This window comes from Salminus brasiliensis, chromosome 21 (assembly GCF_030463535.1).
Source record: "Salminus brasiliensis chromosome 21, fSalBra1.hap2, whole genome shotgun sequence".
NCBI lineage: Eukaryota > Metazoa > Chordata > Actinopteri > Characiformes > Bryconidae > Salminus > Salminus brasiliensis.
The window spans coordinates 13,051,380-13,070,721 of NC_132898.1; positions in this window are offsets into that span (position 1 = coordinate 13,051,380).

Genomic DNA, 19,342 nt, shown 5'->3' on the forward strand with positions numbered 1-19,342 from the left:
TATAAATGATTTTGTATCTGTTATAAATTATTCAGTAACTGCTGTGAAGCAAATATGTAACATTTGTCTACATACAGGCCTTAAGGGTTTAAAGGTTATGGTGGATCCCACCATTAATGTCCTATAACTCCTTTTTCAACACTAAATATATAAATATATACATGTTTAACCAATGTGTCAAAATACCCTAACCTAAACCTCAACCCAAAATGTAAACCTAAATGCTGGTCTAATCCAAAACCCAAGCTCTAACCCTGGTCCTAATCATAATTCTAAGAGCATTGATAATAAATTGAGCTTCATCAGGCAGGTTCTCAACAGTTTGGGAATGTGTAACTATAGAGCAAGTGTGGTCAATATAATTTCGGGTAATAAAGTGGGACAAGCGAATGTGCCCCAGATTCTGTTGTTTTTTGTTGTGTTGGGAAAAAGTTTAAGAGAAGAAGAGGTCACCGTTACTGGCAGCCTGCCATTGGGAACAGAAAAGTCTGAAAGGCAAAGCAAGTCTCTGCTGTTTGGTCACAAACACTCAAGAGCTCAGAGAGGCCTCGATCTGTATCTCTCTCTTTCTCTCTCTCTCTCTCTCTCTCTCTCTCTCTCTCTCTCTCTCTCTCTCTCTCTCCTTTCTCTCTCTCACACACACACAACCACCCCCATCCAAGCACACACACACACACATGTATGTTCACACACTGGTTTATTTTCATAAAAATGTCAGGACATGTAGATATGTGGCTCAGTATGTCTTATGTAATTATACAGTACTGTGCAAAAGTCAGAGATCACCCTTTATTTATTTCATTTCCAGTCAGAACAACCATTAAATACGAGTTATTCCTTTTTTCAGAAGAGATAATTCAACTGCACAATTTAAAGTAAACAACAAGAATGTAAAACAGAGAAAATTAAACTGGGAATGAACAGAAATAAAGATCATAGAGCATAACCTAGACATAGAATTAAAAGCTATTAGACTCTTTAACTGTGAAAAATGTGAAAACATCACATCAACTCTGGATGACATCATCATCATCATATATAATAGTAGGCTGTTCCACAGTTTTGGAGCGGCTACGGAGAAAGCTCTGTCACCTTTAGATTTCAGTGGCTAATAGCAATCTTAAAACTTATGAGGTTGAATGTAGGCTCAGAAAGTCAGAGATACAAGTTGGAGAAACACCATTCAGAGCTTAAAAAAATACCAGTAAAACCAATTATGTACCAGTGAAGAGAAGCCCGTACAGGTATGATGATTTCCCTTTTCCTGGACCCAGTTAAAAGCCTAGCCACTGTAATGAGTAATTCCCATAGACAGAGAATTGCAGCAGTCAAGAAGTGATGTGATAAAAGCACGGATGACTGTTTCCAGGTCCTTAAATGATAAAATGGATTTTAGCTTAGCGATTGTTCTAAGCTGATAGAAAGCTAGCTCTGACCTTGGCATCGATTTGTGCATCCACTTTAAGCACAGAGTCAAATATAACGGCGAATCACTGATATAACTGCGTGTCATCCATGTAATAGGACAGTGATAGGAAATGTTGTGTTTACAAAAGACAGACCCTGGAGAAAGCATATACAGGAAGAATAATACAGGACCCAAAATAGAGCCGTGAGGTACTCCACAACTCTGCAACTTTGCGCTCAAGGCGGTCAAGAAGGATATCATGATCGGCTGTGTCAAATGCAGCACTCTCAACTGTAATACTTCTATAAGGATTTACAGGTAGAGGCCAATTATAACTCGCTAGGGCAATATCTTTCATCTGTTTAAACTTGGAGCTTCCACAGAATAGGGTAGAATGCTTATGCAAGCAACATTTCAGTTCACTTACATAAAACCAAATATGATTTTAAACTAGAAATGTGCATTTTCTACAGAAAACACAGTGCAGCCTCCAGGCAGTTGTAAGGCTGTTGCTACGTGGTCATTAGGGTGTTTTTACTAGGGGTTGTTGTGATATACCTGGTGGTTTTAATGAGGTTGCTTGGTGGTTACTTTAATTTTACTGGTGATTGCAATGGTTTCCAAGGGTCTTCTTAAAAGGGCAATATTTTTGCTAGGCACAGACACTGCACGATTAAATAATGAGTGGTCCACTCATCAAGTAATTTTGCCACCATTTAAAGAATGACTGCCAGATTCAAATTATGTCAAAAAGAGAAAAATGTAAAATGGAGATACTAGACATTTGTATGACCACAACAATATAAATGTAAAAGGAATTAGCTAAACTTAAGCTCTTAACCTTAGTTAATTAATTTTTTCACTTTTGAGAAATAAAACCTGGAAGTACATAATCCTGAAAATGGAAGACAACAGACACACAAACACACATATTCAACACAAACTTTCGACCCAGTCATTTCAACCTAATCCGGTTTTCCACACAGCTGCAAGAAAAAGTCACCTTTTGGGTTTTTTGTTCTTTTTTTTTACTGCATTTGAATGCAAACAAGGCCAGAAAGGGGCGGTCTGGTGCTAGGCGTGAATGGGAGCCGCTGTAGTCAGGGAAAAAAATGTGACAGGCAGCTTTATCACTGCTAGAAGGCCTGAGCAGCTGAAAATTATGGCCTCTTTTGAATTTTGGGGGCCTAACCCAACACATGCATTCATAATACACTCCCACACCCACAGCCTTGCTTTTGAGCATCTTTCTCACCCTTTTCTGGTTCAGCTAAGCAGATTAGCTCCAAATGACCTAATGACCAATAGTGGACTGAGGCAGCTGTTCATATAGATTCCATTTACGTATTTGAGTGAACTCAAGCTTACTCTAAGCTTACACACAACCCCACACACTGATAAACTCTTCAGCCCAAACTTCTTCATAAATACGAGTGGGCTGCCAATCAAGGCACTTATTTATCATATAAATTAGGCTCCATAGGCATTAGCTCATCGCATCCGCCAGTTCCTTTAGAATCTATGTCATTCTTACATTGCGGAGTAGCTATAAGGTAGTTACCAAGGAAAGCATTACTTGCTCTGCAAGTATGTTTGTAAGTCTGCCAGAGGCGTAATTGTATCAGCTGAATGATGAGGTCATTAGTTCATTTGGACTTAATTGAGCTGCAGATGTTAACGTTCAATAGTTGAGCTGGGATGTAGTCAGTAAAACAATTCTTAAGCGGTGAGCACGTGTGGGCCGCCATGGTAAAAAAACTCTAGACAGAAGCTCTGATTCATTTGTTTGAAATAATTTAGACCAGTTGGTCAATTGTAAGTCAGACTGTAAAACCTATCCTAAATCAAATGAAATTAGCATTAAAGCTAGTCATATTTAAAATTGCTGTAACAGTTAAATTAAGTATGTAAGATGTACTTGGTGAAAAAATACATGTGCATTTTCATGTAATAGAATCATCTTGCTTATTGTAATTAAACATACACATTGCAGTATTGCTCTTATAATACTGTTCAGCTTTGGTTGGACACAAAATTATTCTACGCAGTTACAGCCAAGCAAGCTCCCAGTGCATAGGACTTCATCAGCTGGACCAAAGGCTTTACACATTAGAGTGGCGCTAGGAATGGTTCACTCGTTAACTCATTAACTGTTCATTATATAGGTATATAGATTGCTACATACTAAACTGACTGGGGGACGATCAATATATTATTTTTTATTGGTCAACTGCAGTTTTCTCATAGGCTAAACTAGCAGGCACAGTCAATTCACTAATATTATCATTATTAATTATTTAAATAAAATGACTAGTAAATCTACTTAAATTTTGTATATAAAACTGGTGCCTTGGGCAACCTATTCCAGTATTCTTGTCACTCTGGGGTAAGTCTAAGAGAGACCAGAGACATTGTAATTGGGGGGAATGGCTACTGGTTGAAATGTGAATAGGTGAATAGGTGTGTATATATATACAGTATATATATATATATATATATATATATATATATATATATATATATAATAAATAAGTGTACCCTAAGACATTCATAGCATTTGCATGAAGGTATTTTGTACAAAGGCAGTGTTTTCCCAAATACACACATCTGTCTGCCTTGTATTCAAAGGTACATTCATGCAGCTTTCTCCATTATGAAGCTTATGGATGGAAACCTCAGCAGAAACTGTAGACGTTTCACATTTTGCTATGGTTAAGGTCAAGGTTAGGGTAAGGGTTAGGTTAAGATCCAACTTTATTTTGTACACATTGTATTTCAGTCACATATATATATATATATATATATATATATATATATATATATATATAAATTCCTCTTGAGACCAGGCTGTAGCGAGTGAGCTAACATCATTCCATACAAAGACTGTAGCCTCAGGACTATCTATGTGACCAGTGGAGGGACCATCTGGGCATAGTTTGTATAGCAGTGGTTAGCTAGTTTTTCTAACATGTTTGATAGCAGGTCTAGGATGCAGCTGAGAAAAGCTGCATTTCTTAAGCCACTGAAAGCGGCTGCTTTGTAGGAACCTTCAAATGTGGCAGGAAAATGCTCCCTTTGTTTCTGAGGAATTAAAAATAGCGGAAATGGTGCAGTAAGGCATAATGAAATGAGTCTGTTATTAAATGATCATAAATACATATGTCAACTGATGCCTGAGGTGATAGTGTTGAGATAGTGTTTGGCATAACACATACTTTTTAAAAAAAGCATATTTAGGGTGGAAAGCAACATCCATGGCGTCTTACTGTCCACATGTCCCACAGCCTCCCCACCCCCCCACTTTACGTTATCCAACTACCTTATAGGTCCACAAAATGAATGCCTGTAATCCTGTACAATCCGTCAGCCTCCCTCTACTACAATCATTATTGGTCAAATTATTACTTTAGGAGCGGCTAGATGATGGCTAACACAAATTTGGATCAAGAGATGGGCTACCATCTCTAACTGTATACCAACTAGGTGGAGCTACAACAGAGAAGGGTTTCTGATAAAGTGGCCAATGAGTGTCCCTCAGTAGAGTTGGGTATTTGCTTCAGTTCTTAACCCTGATTGTCAGTATACTGTAGAATTCACACAGTTTAGCTGCACAGTCTGCAACTGTTTGCTCAGTGAGTCCGAGTCAGACATATTGCAGCAACACTGACGGACGTCCTGTGTATTTTTGCTAAAACAATGAATCATAAGCTTCTGGAAGCAGCCTGTAGGGCAAGCTTCTCTTGATCTTCTTCAGTCACACCTCTTAAAAAAGCCAACCTGCTGACACTGGTCTGTAAAGCGCTACGCTCGAAATGTAATTTATCAAACACTAGTCAAAACAAAGCTGGTATTGGTGATATATGCAAAAAAGAAACGGAAGAAAAATGCAAATGATTGCTGTAAGCCACATTATATTTTGGTGCAATCTAAACGCTACTAAAACACTGTAAATCGCCGGTTGGTTGGGATGATGGATGACTTTAATAAGTTTGTAGCTTAAGGACATGCCACAGAGAAATGAAACCAAAAACAAATTGTGTTTCCATGTTTTCTGGCTGTAAATAACGCTGCGCTTTTTGTTCGTGTGCGGACTGGCCCAGCTACGCTCTATCCCAGAGAGAGAGGGAGAGCGAGGCAGATTTTATTCTCAGGTTGTGCCAGAACAAATGTATGCTTTTTTATATTTGAAAATATTCTCAATTACAGATGAAATGTATGCTTTCTAAGAAAGATGTTTTGACCTATATTAAACAGCAGAGATTTGTTTTTAAAAGCTCAGTATTTGTTATTATATATTTAGATCATATTTACCATAAGTATAAGTATTCAGGCTACTCAAATGAACTACAAATAGGACCACAGTTAAAGGAAGAAGATGTGGTAGTGGTGGTGGTGGTGCATCTTTGCCATGGGACAAAAAAGCTAAGACGGTAAAGGTGTATTCCATTTTAGTCGAAGGGCGGCACATCCCGAACTGTTCCTAGTTAGTGAGAAACACACGTGATGACGTCACCAACTAATCGCCAGTTGATGTCGACAGTTAGAGTTTGTAGTTTGTAGACCACGTTTTTTTGTGTTTCACGAGTCTCATAACGTAATCTAGTAGAGTATACAGGTTAGCGATTCAATCTGAACGATCCCATCAATAGCCAAAACTGAGCATAAAAAGTGCAGTTTCAGGCAGTTCTTGGACATTTACTTATTTTAATTTTATGTTACGCCTTAAATGATACAGCAGCTACATTTTGCTAGTACATGTCAGATCCTGCAGCACCATTTAAGGTGGAACGGAAATTAGTGTTATAAACCAACATCTGCCCTGTACATATAGTAGCCTCCAATATGTGCAGTGCTACTCACCTCCAACTGCTACTCCCTCTGCCATCTGTATAGACCATGCTGACTCTGTTATCCCACCCACGTCCTCAACCAAAGGCGTGCATCCTGCGTCTCCTAGGTAACCAGCATCACCAAGATGGTTGACCAACATAACCAGCAAGACCGAGCCAGTTGACTAGCAGAAGAAAGCTGGGTGACCAATATGACCAGCATGGCCAAGCATGACCATGATCAAATGTAGCATAGAATAGCAGTAACCAGCTAGCTTACCAGCATAGGGTTTTTTAACTGGGTTTTCAACCACCTTAACCATCAAAGACCAGTTTGGACCATCTGAAACCAGCTACCAGATCCTCCTGAGCTGGATGTTTCAGCAGAGATATAGCACTGAAGTATCTTTTGAGCCCCTTCCAAAAGTATAGGAACGGCAGTCAATTCTTTTGATGTTGCAATACAGTGAAGGTATTTGGCCTTGAGATTAAAAGATGAATATGAATACATCCGAATTTCAACATTTGTTTCCTGATATCTTAATGTGTTTAACAACTTGAACATGGCCCCCTTTGTTTGAAAAACAATGGACAATTTTTCTTCTTTAATACTTCCTCTCTCTCTCTCTCTTTCTCTCTCTCTCTATCTCTCTTTCTCTCTCTCTCTGTGAAAAGTCAGAGTGCTTTGTAGTCAGTATAGTAGTAACCGGAGCTTGATGTTTGAGAGGAATTCTGGGTTATGGTTGTTTTTGATCGCACAAGTATCAGCTGACAGAGCCGTGCCACATTTTATTTCAAAGGGCTCAGTGTGACAATGGCTTGTGGTAATAATAGTATATGTTTCTCCTCCGGGAGAGGCCGTCAGCGTTATCTTGCCACACCATCTCATTTCTTCTAAGCCTCGCACAAACCGCTGACATATCACACAAATGCCTCCATTATTCGCAGGCAGTGATTGGTTGCTGAATGGAAGAAAAGCCTGTGGGACCCCAGCAGACATTCCAGTACGTTTATACTTGTAAAATCTAACATTTTGGACTAAGATCCCAGAGGAAGTGGAGGTCCTGAAGAAGCTTAACCAGCTGAGCAGATTCACAGAATTATCATTAAGGAAATGACTGTTCAACATATACCCCCACTGGGCCACTTTATTAGAAATCTGTACCTTGTAGCTTTACAGGTTACTTTTTCTTTCTTTCGGTCTACTCTCTTCTTCGCTCTCTCAACCACTGTCTCTCTGACTTTTTTTTCTGACAGGATATCAGTGTTTACAGTAAACAGTGAGTAGTGACACTAACACGTGTAAAAGACTCAGCAACACTGCTGTTACTGATACGCTCATACCCATGCCACATACATTACTATGAAAATAACATGTCACTGCTGCAAATGGGGCTACCACCCGAATAATATCAGCTCAGCACTGTCAGAGGAAATACCTGAAGGCATCAGTGTGTATGGGACAGCGATGTGCTCTAAATAAAGATGAGCTAGAAGGCCAGACCCTTCTTTGATGAATGGAGCTTAGACTTTCCAAGAGACACACTATATGCACAAAAGTATTATATGGACAAAAGTACTCATTTCTTCCAAAATCAAGGGTACTTAGAAAATTAGTACTTAAAAAAACACAGTTCGACTGCTCCACAGCTTAATGCTGGGCTATACCCCTCTAGCAATGCCATCAAATCTATTGGCACCCAGTACACAGTGCCAACAGGTCCATGCATATCTGCTTTAGAGAGTCTTATTCTATTGCCAATACTTCATGCTGCTGTCAGACTCCACAACCAGCACTGCTCCCAGTGGACCACATACACACACACTCAAACAACACACACATGTTCAATGCAAAAATACAATGTGCAGAAGGTAACACAGACATGGGACCACACTGGCATCCTTCCACTCCACCATGCACAAACTTGACTGATCACATGTAAGCAGCAGTTCTTCAGCAGAAACGTTCTTCAAACTCACTTAACTCTATTACTCTATTATGTTTTTTCTGGAATAAAAAAATTATGGCATGGCAATTTACTTTTAACTTTTTGAAACACCTTTATAATATAGATTTATTAAACCATCACCCAGGCTACATTAGAAGGTCAATGCATTCTGCATGAAAGCTGCATTTGGAGTGACAGTATAAGTTGACTGCTATACGTGTTGGAGAACATGTCATGCTGTCTGTAACAATTTAATTCCACATCCGTCAGCCAGAACAGGATGAGCTATTTAATTAACGTCTCTCTCCCTCTCTCTCTCTCTCTCTCTCTCTCTCTCTCTCTCTCTCTCTCTCTCTCGTTCTTTCTCTTTCTGTCTCTCTCTCTCATTCTGACATCAACATGGGCAGCCCAGCTGTGTTTTTCTGAGAAGATGACATGGACTCTGACCCAGTGCTGAACTGCAGAAGCAGACAGTGGGGGTGACATGAAGCCTTTTCAGTAACTCTCATGTGTGAGCGACGAGCTGAAACACACACAAAAACAAAGCCCATCTCCAAATGTCCATCACATTCACAAATCAGTCTCAACAGTACAGATTGTACATGGTAAAGATACTGCAGAATATATAATGTCTGGACTGAAAAATGGATAAATGGATGGATAGACAAAGAGACTTAGCACTGTGAATGTACATGAGTATGTACTGTTTCAGAGAATAAAACCATGACCAAAGACAATTTCAAACTACTAATGAACATTTACTCTAAACTGACTCTAAACTTAAGGCCTCATAAGTGAAAGCAAGGCTATTCCTGCAGACGGTCAACACAGAAGCCTCAATCCAAAATATCAACTTTCCATTCTTGAAGAAGCTTCAAGCTGTCCAAACAATGATAGTGGGGGATAGCAACAAGCAACATGAAGCAAGCCTGGGAAAAGAGAATGCGCCACTCCGAATAGGGGTAGAGGGGGAAACAGCCTTATTTTGCTTTGCTTATGCTTTGGTGCCGAAATATGAACTTGCTTCCCACATCTGTTTGCTTAAACTTGCAAGACTGCCAGGTGCAGCGCTCTACCAGACCGTCGCTGTCACCGCTGGGATTCATGTTCAAAACACTGCACTTCCCACGATTCCCCATGTGTTGGTCAATAAGTCAATCCCTGTGGCCAGGGTTTAGAGTTGGTATGACTAGTCAACAAAGTTAATTAGTCATTGGTAATGTCAAAGACATATAGTCAGGACAGTGATGCAAGTATTTGGACAGTGATGCAATTTTAGGCATTTTGCCTCTGTAGGCCACCACAATGGATTTGAAATTTATTCAAGATTTCAGAATGAATTTAAGGGGTTTAACAAAAATATTGCATTTACTGATTACTTTGGACAATTACCTGAATAGCAGGGTTATGGCAAGGTGTGGCCTGTTCCCTCGTTGTGTCAGTAAAAATGAATATAATAAAAAATTCAGAAGTTGATATTAAGTGTGCAGTTTGCATTTGGTAGCTTAATGGGAACTCTCAATATGCGAAGTCACTGCAAGGGAAGGAAGTAATTTGTGCATTCCTTAAATATATGAATTGCCCTGGGAGCTCAACAACCCCAAACAGGTGTGGAAGACAACAGAAAACAGCTATAGTGGGTGATCACAGAATTCTTTCTTTGATAAAGAAAAACCTTTCACATTCTAGTCTCAAGGAGAAGGCAGAAAGACCCACAAACAGGCCGCAAGAAAGCAGCACACTGAACTCTCTGTCCCAACTGACCCTAAGCTGTAAGTTCCTGTTCCAAGAAGACACAGAAGTAACATCTTCAATATATGGATGAGGTGGGAAAGAGATCTGGTGGGCACCAGGTTTAAAGGTTTGTGACAGAATTGTGCAGCGAGATTATCACATGGTGGATAATAGATGAGCAGCACTGTGAATTATAGAATGAGATGTAGAGCAGCACAGTGAAGGATAGAGGGGAAAGGAGAGGAGCTCAGTGAATGATAGTGGGGCAAGGGAGAGCAGAACACCAAAAGATAGAGGGAATACTGAAGTATAGAGGAAGAGGTAGAGTAACACACTGAATGATGGAGGGAGAGAGAGTGCAGCACATCAAATGGTAGAGAAAGAGGGTGAGAAGCACAGTGAATGATACAAGGGTAGGGAGAGGAGCACAATAAATGAAAGAGGGACACGGAGAGCAGCCCACTAAAGGGACATTGGCAGGAAGAGCAGCAAGCTGAAGACAGAATATGATAGTGAGCAGCCCACTAAGGGACGGGAGCACAGTGAATGCTAGAGCGGCAGCGAGGGAGAGCAGCACACTGAATGCTAGAGCGGCAGGGAGAGAAGCACACTGAATGCTAGAGTGGCAGGAAGAGAAGTACACTGAATGCTAGAGCGGCAGGGAGAGAAGCACACTGAATGCTAGAGTGGCAGGAAGAGAAGTACACTGAATGCTAGAGTGGCAGAGAGAGAAGCACACTGAACGCTAGAGTGGCAGGGAGAGAAGCACAATGGATGCTAGAGTGACAGGGAGCACAGCACATTGAATTGTAGAGGTAAAACAAAAGCAGCACACTGAATGACAGAGGGACGATTGGGGGAGAGTATTGGGCAGTTTTGCTACTCTGGAACAGACAGACAAAACTGAATGGAAAAACGGAATGATGGTGCTGAAATGATAGTTGCAGCCCTAGCTGTAAAGCGACCCAGACCTGGCATATTTCATTCTGTAGAATACCAGTCCGGTCAGAGCAGGCAACTGAACCAGGGCCAGGATTGCAGATGACCTGTCGTTCACACAAAGTATTTTGTTATTCTCTTTCTCCTTCACTGATGGAGCCATGCCCCACTGCAACCTGAGCAAAGTGGCACAGTGTAATTGCGCTAGAGCTCTTCAGAAAACGTGTTTGATCTCCAGAGCTCTCTTTCTTGTTCTGCCAGAGTTGTTAGAACATCAGACATGTGTGCGCGCACACACACACACACACACACACACACACATACAAGATGAAAGGTCACTGGCAAGCCTGTCACCCAAGCCATTCGCTCAGGCATTGGTATTGTTTGGCCTTCTCTGAAAGGGTTTTTCTTTTTTAGCCTGACATCCACCTTCTAATACTGTTTCAAATGCTTTTTTCACTGATACTTTTCAATTAGGTACAAAATAATGTTTGGTATTTTTCTTACGCTCATTTGTCTAAAAAATTATTTGGCACTTATCCTTTTTACAAAATTTTCATGTAAAATGTCTTATTTTAAATACGGGTTGAAATATCATATGAACACTGGTATAGTTTTAATACTTCAACACATTTCCTTCACTCCAATGTCTATTTGATACCTAAGCCAATAACTTGACTGGGTTCAATTAAATCTTTTTTGGTGTCGCATAAACATTGCACACAGTCTACAGCCAGTTAGTTAATTAATTGCTTAATGAGGATTATAATTGTAGCATTTATGTGATAAAATATTAAAAAGAGTTTATCCTGGTTTTGTAGGTGTAACTGTCTCTGCTGTGGAAGGCTTTTTACTAGATTATGGAGCATTGCTGTGAAGATCTGATTGCATTTAACAACAAGAGCGTTAGTGAGGTCAGGATGGTGGATTATCACCACTCCACCACCTTCCCAACTCATCCCAAAAGTATTGGATGGATTAATGCCTAGTGCCGACAAGTTCATGTTTATGTGCTCCAGGGAGTCCTATTGTATTGTCAATATTTCTCTACAGGGACATTTGCACATCTATGTCAGCAATGGGTGCAATTTAAAGTAGCTGAATGCATTGAGTAGAAGGGTGTCCACAAACATTTGGACATACAGTGTTTGTGACACTACTGCACCCTTCCTTTGTTAGTATATTGCGGAAGTGATTCACCATTTTGCACAAGATACCACGTAAACCTGTCTGATGGTATATTTCTAGATGGGAATTGAATTTAATTATCTTTAATATAATGTCTTTCAAACATGTTTGCTCACGCTGACAAATCTTTATGAAATTCTGCACCTATACATAGGTACAGCTGAGACATACTTGAGTTTCTTGAGAAAGATTTTAGAATGCATTATAATACAGAATTCAGTATTGAGTATTTTACAATGCTGTGGTTCAGCAAATCAGATTATGAAACAGATATAGATTAGTATGTGATATAATTCCATTGCTTTTTATTGTTTTATAATATAAAAAAATATTATTAACTATTAGCAACATTGCAGAGGTGCACTTGAACCTTTTCCTCTTTTAATTGTTTTTTTTTTTTGTTTTGTTTACTGATGATGTGTGTAAAATCATCATGGTGACTTTACTAATATCAATTTATTACAGTACCACACACTGCTAATTTGTTGGTGAGTGTAATTTGTACTTTGATCCACTCCTAAAGGACACGCTTTGCACAGGCATTTCTGGATGCGCTGGGGGAGACAAAACTGGCACTGAGGTGACAGTTATATTAGAGAGAGTTTAAGAGAAGTGTTGTCCTGCCCGCTTCACCAAAGTTACATAGTGCAGTTAGCAGTGTGCCGAGGCCGGAGTAGCTTTTTGAGGCACTATTCTCAATATTAGTTCACAGGGAATTGTAGTATACTGAGATGCTGGAACTGTCGCCTCGCTGCTTGCACGCGATCACTCAGGTTTGTGGACGATGGAGCAGATGGACACTAGCGTTTCAGGGTGCTCCCGTGTCTGTGTTACCTTCTGGCTCTCTCCTTTTAACTAGCCTGTTATAGTCAGACCTGCCGAAGTCGTCAGACACACCCTGATACTGCTCAACATTCTCTGCTTTCTATAAACTGATACTGCTCCACATTCTCTGCTCTCCATAAATCCATTCAGAACTAACTCTGTCTCGTTACCTTCTCCAAGTTAATGGTCGCCCACTCATCCAGCCCGACCCCAGCAGCAAGACCGCTGGGGTCCCCTCTACCTGCATCAGACCAGCTGCCACCCACAGTCTGACAACCAAGCTTCCCCACCACCCATGCCAGACCAGCTGCACACCCTCCAACCACTGCTACCTGCCTATTGACCATGTTCAAACTTAAATGGACTCTTAACTATCTGCCACTATTAACATTACCACTATCATTACTTTCATTACTCTCAATTACTGCCATTACTATATACTAACTTATACTGCACCATAATTATTATATTATGATTAAGAATATGTTGCACACCTGAGCAGTACAACAGTTTAGATGTATAAATGATCAATAATTTATACATAGTTCTGACCAGAGGAGGATGGGTCCCCCTTGTGAGTCTAGGTTCCTCCCAAGGTTTCTTTCTCCAGCTCTGAGGGAGTTTTTTCTTGCCACTGTTGTCATTGGCTTGCTCTCTGAAGGTCTTAAATTTTTCATGTCTTCTTTTGTTGTTGATTTCTTGTCCTTTTAGTAATTACTGATTGTATAAATCTGCTACAACAACAGTTGTAAAAATGGCTCTACAAATAAATTTGATTTGATGATTAGCAATCAGCAGAAAATTAACATGATTTTAATGCTGCTATTTTTAGGTAAATAATGTTGCTTTAAAATGAATTCCTACATAAAACCACTGTCAAAAGTTGCTCTTGCAGGTCATTTTTAGAATATGGGACATACAGAAAATCTTTTAGTATGAAATGAAAGGTGGTTCAGCACTGATGAGTTCTGACAAGTGGATAACATTGGCATTGGCATTGGCATTGGCATTATTCCCAATGCTAGCATGCCATTATTGTGGGATGTTGTTTTCCTCTCTGTAAACCTTTTTGCAAACCAACAGGAAGGAAACATGTTAAGTTGTCTGAAAAAAATATGTTGTGTACATACACTCCATTCATGTATATGTGCAGTCTCTCGACACCGATTGGAGCTGAGGTCCTTTTCCCTGAAGAATCCATGTCTTGTCGCTTGTTGGAACTTGTTTTCTGGAAGGATCTCAGCAGATCCCTGAGTTCACTGAAACAGTCCTCAGCTGGTGTTGCCAGTTCATGAGACTAAGCCATGTAAGCAGGGGTTATTATTCTATTCACCTTCCAAAGCTTCTATTGGGCCATCACATTGACATGACCTCATGCTGAACTGGCATTACACTGACAATCAAAAGCAAGCAAAGTATGCACATCCTCAAAAACACACTCAATACATGTGCTCGACTAGAGAAAGGAGGGAAAGACAACAAACAAGAAGGCAGCACACAGTTGGGCGAAAATGCTCTTCACTGGACCCAAGGCCATAAAGTCATATGTCATAAAGTGTTGCAAAATCATATGTTATGACACCTAAAAACACATACACGAAAACAGCAGTGGGCCAATTTTTGGTTCTTTCTCATGAGCCAAACAGTCCACTTTTAGTGCTGTTTACTTTCTTTATCGTTCTTTCAACAATCAATAATATCAGCGTCTGTTCATGTCTATGGCAGCATACATGGAAAATGTGAATATGAATGCATGTCTTCCTCGGATGGAAAGAACTGTCTGGAACTCGGCAGACATCGCTAAGAAATGTTTGTTATGCAACCTTTCGGAGCTTCTCCTGTGTGTACTCCTTGTTCCTAGATATGCATGACGAGACACATTTGCAGTGGCTTTGCGATGCGTAAAACTTCTGAACGAGTTTCACTCCGATGATCAGCCATCGGCTCCCCTGTCAGACATTTAAAGTGATAGTGCTGTGAAAAATTATATTTACGTAATTTCCCGTCACACCACAAACATTCGATCAACCAAACCAGATTGTGGTGTCCAACATTTCGCAGGTTTGCTGTGGAGAGATTAGGCTTAATCAAACTGTGTTGAGTTGCTTTTGTTAATTTCTTCAGATAACAGTATCAACATGTATGTCATACAGTATCGGAAAGCACATAAGCAAATCTTTTTGACATTACTTAGCAAATTACCTTTTTTCAGTTTGAAGCATGTGTAATGATTTAGGTTTGCAGGGTGTTGATTTGGTGGGGTATGAGGAGAGTTAGTCAGATTATTATGAAAATAGATTTTTGTATTTTGTGTCAATTTAGTGTATATATTGCTAGTGCATATTTTTTATATATATTTTTTAGTAATATGCATTTGTTAACATGTCTGTATGTACTTTATGCTTATGCTTAATTAATGTTATTATATTTGACAAAGCTATGTCTTATTTGCTTGTCTTTTTTATATATTTATGTTGTTTCATGTGAGCAGATTCACTGTTAGTTGTAATGTATATAACTATTTATGTGACAAATAAAACTAAATGTATTGAACAACATATTTGGTAACAATTCATAAAAATGAAACAAAATACATTTAGAATACGTTTAGAATACATCTCCTTAAAGCTCAAGGGAAAACTCTTCTGTTGTCATTTTTACTTAAGTCCCACAGTTACTCGCTTTTGGTGGTTGACGTTGTCCCTAGGTTCTTTTCACAAACAACTTATGTTGGTACCTACATACATTTACAATTTAAGCCTATAAGTCAATAACCAGCATTAAATGTGTTGATGACTGTTACATTATATGGTGGCCATGTCAATGTAGCTCTTAAAACTATGAATGGTTATAATAAACCCCATCTAAATAAAAGGATTCTATTTCTCTAATATGTTTGTATTTCCTAAATATGTTGGTATTTAAAACTACTATCAATTAAAAGATTGAAAATGACTGTCAATTAATTGAATATATTTTTAATAATAAATATATATATTTACATGCATATTTAACAAATAATACACATTTACTAATCTCACCCTTGTTATAAAACTACTCAGGAGACAACTGATCATAACAATGATTTATCAGTCTACTCGTGCTTTAGCAGAGCTCAGTAACACTGAGATAAATAACTGATCAGCACAGAGATTTATCAGTCTACTCAGGCTTTAGCAGAGCTCAGTAACACTGAGATAAATAACTGATCAGCACAGTGATTTATCAGTCTACTCAGGCTTTAGTAGAGTTCAGTAACACTGAGATAAATAACTGATCAGCACAGTGATTTATCAGTCTACTCATGCTTTAGTAGAGCTCAGTAACACTGAGATAAATAACTGATCAGCACAGCGATTTATCAGTCTACTCAGGCTTTAGTAGAGCTCAATAACACTGAGATAAATAACTGATCAGCACAGTGCTGTAGCAGTCTACTCAGGCTTTAGCAGAGCTCAGTAACACTGAGATAAATAACTGATCAGCACAGAGATTTATCAGTCTACTCATGCTTTAGTAGAGCTCAATAACACTGAGATAAATAACTGATCAGCAGTGATTTATCAGTCTACTCATGCTTTAGTAGAGCTCAGTAACACTGAGATAAATAACTGATCAGCACAGTGATTTATCTGTCTACTCATGCTTTAGTAAAGCTCAGTAACACTGAGATAAATAACTGATCAGCACAGTGATTTATCAGTCTACTCATGCTTTAGTAGAGCTCAGTAACACTGAGATAAATAACTGATCAGCACAGTGATTTATCAGTCTACTCATGCTTTAGTAGGAACCTCAGTGTTGATGAAGTTTGTTGAGTTTGCCATGGGGTTTAATTGTCAAATTAAATTATTATTAAATTTAGTTCAAAATAGTGTCGCAATACATGTTACATCCCAACTCTAGAATAGGCTTTCACTACCTTAGCAATATTAATCTTATGGCTTAATTATGAAAGTGAAAAAGCAAACTTCAGTGACTGATTTATTTTCTTTATTTTTTATATTTTAATTTTTTACTTATCTTTGCTAATAAATTTTTTTTGTTAATAAACTATCACTTGAAGCATGCCACAGCAAACTTGCACATTCCCAGGGAAAAAAAAAAATCTATACAAGTTACCAAACGTATCATATTCATGAGGTGATCTACACACTGCAGGTACTTGAGTCTGCTTGGCTGACAATGAACCGCTGAACTGCATTGTGGCAGACAACATCTGAGACATATTGCCCTGAGTAGACAGACCCAGGAAGGGCACACACCTAACTCAGAGAGGAAAACAACACTCAGGTTTCCTGTGTGCTCTTAAATCTCTATGGCATTGAGGGGGAGTCAAAGTGAACAGGGCCAACTGGAGGCCCCTGAGGGCCTCTGGCTCTGTGGAGGTCTCTAGACTGGGCAGCTAAACTACCTGTCAAAGGCCTGCCGCCTGTGGCGCTGAAATCAAACACTCGGCCTTGAACTAGTGTGAACTCTGCTCTAATTATCACTGCAGTTTGTTAGGGCAATGAGGAGCATTTTATGCTACATATATGTCAAGACCCTTACAACCTTTTTCCAAAAAGAGGTGGAGTGAGCAGATGAATTTTGCAGTGTTATAAATAGTGTTTATATCATTTTATACAATTCAATTTAAAATAAAGTGAAGTGCAAACCCCAATGATCTTTCATTATGACTTTGACTGTAAAGTTTTAAGTTCATCATTCATCATAGCATTTAAAAGACCAAAAATGTGTGTTCTTGTTTTGCATTTGAATGAAAATTCTATTAACCAAAAATGTCATGTTTGATTATTAACAACCACTCACCAACTCTTTACTGAAAGTCCTCATAGCACTGTGTTATTGATATATAGCTAGTTTTAGTTTCAAATATCAGGTATTCAAAGTTGTAAGTTGTAAGACGCAAGTTTGGTTTCAACCTTGAGAGGGCTTTGTGAATTTAGGCTTATCTCTATATATGGTTGTTTTCTATCTCCTGTTATTGTTGGCACTCTTTCATTTGTACTATATGCAGTACATGCAGGCTGCCAGGTAGCTAGTGGTAGCTCTAAGATATAGCTTAGATGTGGGCAGAACAAATAATTTCTGTTTGAAAACAGACAACACCAGCCATGTTAAACACAAGACCATCTGCAGTGTCCCTTCCACCTCTGAAACTAAAACTAACATCCAGGCATTCATACACCGAGCAGCCATAACATTATCACAACCGGCTTAATAGTGAATAGATCTCTCTTGTGCTGCCACAACAGATGCGACCATTCAAGGTATGGACTCTGTGGTATTTGGCACCAAGACATTAACAGCATATCCTTTAAGTTCCTGTTCCTGTAAGTGCCAAGTTGGGGCGCCCATGAGCATCAGTGAACCTTAGGTGGCCATGACGCTGCTACCAGTTCACCGGTTGTCCTTTCTTGGGCCACTTTATGTAGACACTGACCAGCAGGAAAATTCTACAAGACCTGCCTGATGTTTGGGGATGTTCTGACCTAGTCGTCTAGTCGCCACAGTTTAGCCCTTGTCGAAGTGTCTCGTTTCTTTTTGTTCATTTTTCCTGCTTTCAACACTTTTGCTTTTCCACAATTCAAGAACGACTGTTCACTTGCTGCACATTATATCCACCCTTTGACAAATGGACACTGTAGGTAATAATAATACTAATGTTATGGCAGATCAGTGTATCACACAATAGCTGTATTGTTCTTAAAAGTAGTGAGGATGGAATGGGTAGCTCCTTTCGTCTTGATTCTGTTGGATAGTTTTGAGGACTCTTGTGCACAGAACTAGTTACTAGTGTAACTAGTGGATGCAGCCCACTGATGAAGGATCAGGGGTGCAGTTCTACTTAAGTCAACCCATTCATGTGGTAATTTAATTTTAATGGCCGGATTTTCTGCTGGACACTAAGCGTAAACGTGCTGTATTTGCTATTAAGATGGTATTTTTTCAAAATTGTCACAATGAGAAATCTAATGTTAAAAAACATGTGAGAGACACATATTAAAACAGCAGTTTCCAATAAAACTCATTCATCTTCAGTTTGTCATGAGCCTCTTTCTCAATTGTTTTAATTGAAGCGATGCAGAGTTCATCTGTCGTCGAGCAGTTGAGGATTCAGCCTTACCTTCCTTAAGTCTGTCACAACAGCCTAACTGTTTTTATTTCTTCTTTCAAGGAGACCATCAGAGATGATCCGCCGCATTCCTTCTCTTCACTGCGTTTGGCTGGAGGTGATGAAAAAGACGAGTGAATTAATATTCCACACTCATGTAGGCATATTGTGCCTGGTGATTTTTCATTCCTCATCGTTTGAATTGCTTTCCCTTGGAATGTTCTCACACTTTTTTGGTTCTCACACGTGCACACTGTATTATTGTAGTATCACTATAAAAACACCTTCACAAGCAGAGTTTATATGGATTAATATGTGATGTAGTAGTTACTAAATGTCAGTGGCAAGTCTC